Here is a 5,000-nt window from a genome sequence, read left to right on the forward strand (position 1 = left end):
GTTTACTGTCGACAGTAGGAAGTGAATACAATGTTATGCTAATTCTGAAAAGAAAATATTTATTCATGGGTCTGTGTTTGTGTGTGTGTGTGTGTGTGTGTGTGTGTGTGTGTGTGTGTGTGTGTGTGTGTGTGTGTGTGTGTGTGTGTGTGTGTGTGTGTGTGTGTGTGTGTGTGTGAGTGTATTTGTGTCTGGATAGGTGGGTGAGTGGGGAAACAGGGAGAGGGAGAGAGAGTGAGAGAGAGAAGGAAAGGGAGAAAGAGAGAGAGGGAGGGAGTAGAAAAAAACAAGATAGAGAAAGAAAATAAATTAGAGAAAAAGACCAAGAGAGAGAGAGAAAGAAGAAATGAAAAAAGAAAAGAAAAAAACAGATAGATAGAGAGGAGAGAGACGGACAGACAGCCGGAAAGAGACACACCGAAAAAAAAAAAAATAGACAGAGAGGAGGAAAGAAAACAAAGAAGATAAAAAGATACTGTGAGCGAGAGAGAAGTAAGAAAGAAAGAATGAAGAAGGTAAATGATAAACGAAAGAGAAAGAAAGAAAGAGAAAGCCTGGGGCACGATTCATACTGAACGGCACTGCAGCAGTACTTACGTATATAATTCGTTGTAAAAAAATATATATATCCTTTTCAGTTCTTTGTTCCCTATCATTCCATTCTTTATTACTCTCCTTCGTTTCCTGTTATTACTCTTCCTCGTGGGTATAAAAGGATATATATGTTGAAAGTACTTTTTTATTTTGTAAGTTATGTAAGATTTTTCTGTTCTATTTTTTCCATTGATTTTGATATCTTATGATGTCAGTGAATATCACTTACATCTACTTTTATTTCTATCATATATTTAATATTCTGTATATCATATCCGATAGATAGTCATCAACATAACAAAATATATTTTATTATTTTCACAGTGTCGCTTTGCAATTGAAAATACTTTGTAAAAAAAAAATATATATATGTTGTTTTTTTTGTTTTTTTTTTTTCTTCACTCGAGTAAATACATAGAACATGCCTCCAAGGTTTATCTATTTAACACCAAAACCTTCACACACGCATTACACATTTATAGATCACTCCCCCTTTTATTTATTAATGAAAAGAAAGAAATAATATACGAGAATTTTATAAGATATTAACTCCCGGGCCACTCGACGTCCCCGCCACTCCGAGGAAGTGGTATTAGAGTCTTTTAGAGTTTTTAGGAACACTTTGACCTCGCGGGGGTTTCAGGTGAACCCTTTGACCTCGTTTCATTCCCTGAGGCTCTCTTCTGCTTCTTCCTCCTCCTCCTCTTCTCCTTCTTCTGCTTTCTTTTTCCTTTTTTTTTTTCTTTTTCTTTTTCTTCTTTTTCTTCTTTTTCTTTTTTTTCTTCTTTTTCTTTTTCTTTTTCTTTTTTTTTCTTTTTCTTCTTCTTCATATTTTTCTTCTCCTTCTCCTTCTCCTTCTTCTTCTTCTTCTTCTTCTTCTTCTTCTTCTTCTTCTTCTTCTTCTTCTTCTTCTTCTTCTTCTTCTTCTTCTTCTTCTTCTTCTTCTCCTCCTCCTCCTCCTCTTCCACCTCCTCCTCCTCCTCTTCCACCTCCTCCTCCTCCTCTTCCTCCTCCTCTTCCTCCTTTTCCTGTCCCTCCTCATCCTCCTCATTCTCCTCGTCCTCCTACTCTTCTTCATCCTCTTCTTCTTCTTGTCGATATTGCTTTATTTGTGTTGCCCATTTTGTTCATAATCTATTTTGTTATTACTGTTTGCTGTTTTCGTTATTATCATATTGTTACTGTTGTCATCCTATTTACTATTATAATCTTTAGTTATTACTGATTCATTGTCATTATTATAATTATCATTAGTAGCAGTAGAAATAACATTATTATTATCATCATTATTATTGTTATCGGTTGTAGTAGTAGTAGTACTAGTAGTGTCATTATCATTATCATCATTGTTGTCAATATTAATACTATTATTATTAACATTATTGCTATCATTATTACTGTTTTTATTTTGATCACGCTTATTAGCATTATTATTGCAGAGAGACAAACAGTTATTGTAATTGATATCACTATTATCATTATTTTTGTTATAGTTCTTATTTTTTGTTATTAATATTATTATCATTATCATTATTATTAGTGACCGACATACAAACAAGCCCAGACAGACGGACAGACAGACAGAAAAAGACACACATACACAGACACACTGATGCTAAGTGTACTAAACAGTTCTCCTTTTAACAATCTGACAATACAAAATAAGTGTATATTTTCGTATATTAGCTTTGGCAAATTACATAATCATTTTTCTCTACTGCCCGCTTCCCTTTTTTTTTTTTTATTTAGTGAACATTCGTTTTTTTGTGTCTCTTATAATATGGGTTTTCATTAGGATATGAGTGTTTTGGGTTCTAATTAATATAATTCCTCCTCCTCCTCCTCCTCCTCCTCCTCCTCCTCCTCCTCCTCCTCCTCCTCCTCCTCCTCCTCCTCCTCCTCCTCCTCCTCCTCCTCCTCCTCCTCCTCCTCCTCCTCCTCCTCCTCCTCCTCCTCCTCCTCCTCCTCCTCCTCCTCCTCCTCCTCCTCCTCCAAATGTAAGTGGTCTGTTAACTTAAAAAGGTGCAAAGCTATTTTCCTCTCTCTCTATCTCTCTCTCTCTCTCTTTCTTTCTCTCTCTATATATATATATTTATCTATCTATCTATCTATCTATCTATTAGATATATATGTCTGTCTGTATATCTATCTATTTCTTTGTCTATCAGTTCTTCGCTATCTATCTCGCAATATTTTTTATCTATCTATTTTTTTTCCTTCTATCTTTATCTATCTATTAACCTAACTATCTAATGATCCATCTATCTATTGATCTATCTATCTATTGATCTATCTATCTATTGATCTATCTATCTTTTTATCTATATATCTTTATATATCTATCGATCGATCTGTCTTTTACGGTATTCGTAATGATAATTTCTGTTTTCACTATCGCTGGCGTAATTTTTTTTTTTTTTTTTTAATAATCAGCTAAATTCAAAATGATATTCGTAACTCATGTTGAATTAGCCGCTATGGAAATCGGCATGATTTTTTTTAGTGTGTTAAAATAATTGAAACCCAATAGCTTTTATCGGAATGGCCGAAATAGGTCAACTTGATTAGTGTTTTACGACAAACCAAATTACACATTTTACAACACGAAACGAAAAATATGGAAGCGTAAAATTTTATTGTCCATTTCAACTGAAAAATGGCAATGGAATAGTTCACATACGCCCCCCTCCCCCCTTTCAAAAAAAATGCAAAGGGTTATATAAAAAAATGGTCTATGGTATATGCAGTATGTTTTTCTTTTTTTTTTCTTTATATCCTGGTTGGATATATCGACGTTTATCATACTAACATACATAGCATACAGTATATTCTAAGACATGTTATCATAATCTATCAATTTCGTGGTTATATAATCATTATGGGATGTTGTATGTATGTATGTATGTAAAGAGTATGTATGTATGTATGTATGTAAAGTGTTAGATATATCACAAAGTTCGAATTCTAGTTAATGTTAAAGATTTTGTATTTGAGAAAAGCGTTAAAGCAAAGAGGAAAGAAATGTGTGAAAAAAATAACAGTAAGAGGAAGAAAAAGAAGAAAAGAGAGGAAGAAGAAGAAGAAATAAAAGGAGAGAGATACTACAATTACTACTACTACTACTACTACTACTACTACTACTACAATTACTACTACTACTACAATTACTACTACTACTACTACAATTACTACTACTACTACTACAATTACTACTACTACTACAATTACTACTACTACTACTACTACTACTACTACTACTACAATTACTACTACTACTACTACAATTACTACTACTACTACTACTACTACAATTACTACTACTACTACTACTACTACTACAATTACTACTACTACTACAATTACTACTACTACTACTACTACTACTACACTGGTATTACTACTACTACTACTACTACTACTACTACTACTACTACTACAATTACTACTACTACTACTACTACTACTACTACAATTACTACTACTACTACTACTACTACTACTACTACTACTACTACTACTACTACTACTACTATTACTACTACTACTACTACAATTACTACTACTACTACTACTACAATTACTACTACTACTACAATTACTACTACTACTACAATTACTACTACTACTACTACAATTACTACTACTACTACTACAATTACTACTACTACTACTACTACTACTACTACTACTACTACTACTACTGCAATTACTACTACTACTACAATTACTACTACTACTACTACTACTACTACTACTACTACTACTACTACTACTACTACTACTACTACTACTACTACTACTACTACTACTACTACTACTACTACTACTACTACTACTACTACTACTACTACTACTACTACTACAATTACTACTACTACTACTACTACTACTACAATTACTACTGCTACTACAATTACTACTACTACTACAATTACTACTACTACTACTACTACTACTACTACTACAATTACTACTACTACTACAATTACTACTACTACTACAATTACTACTACTACTACTACAATTACTACTACTACTACAATTACTACTACTACTACTACTACTACAATTACTACTGCTACTACTACAATTACTACTACTACTACAATTACTACTACTACTACAATTACTACTACTACTACAATTACTACTACTACTACTACAATTACTACTACTACTACTACTACAATTACTACTACTACTACAATTACTACTACTACTACTACTACTACAATTACTACTACTACTACAATTACTACTACTACTACAATTACTACTACTACTACAATTACTACTACTACTACAATTACTACTACTACTACAATTACTACTACTACTACTACAATTACTACTACTACTACTACAATTACTACTACTACTACTACTACAATTACTACTACTACTAC

Source organism: Penaeus chinensis, chromosome 18 (assembly GCF_019202785.1).
Source record: "Penaeus chinensis breed Huanghai No. 1 chromosome 18, ASM1920278v2, whole genome shotgun sequence".
Classification (NCBI taxonomy): Eukaryota; Metazoa; Arthropoda; class Malacostraca; order Decapoda; family Penaeidae; genus Penaeus; species Penaeus chinensis.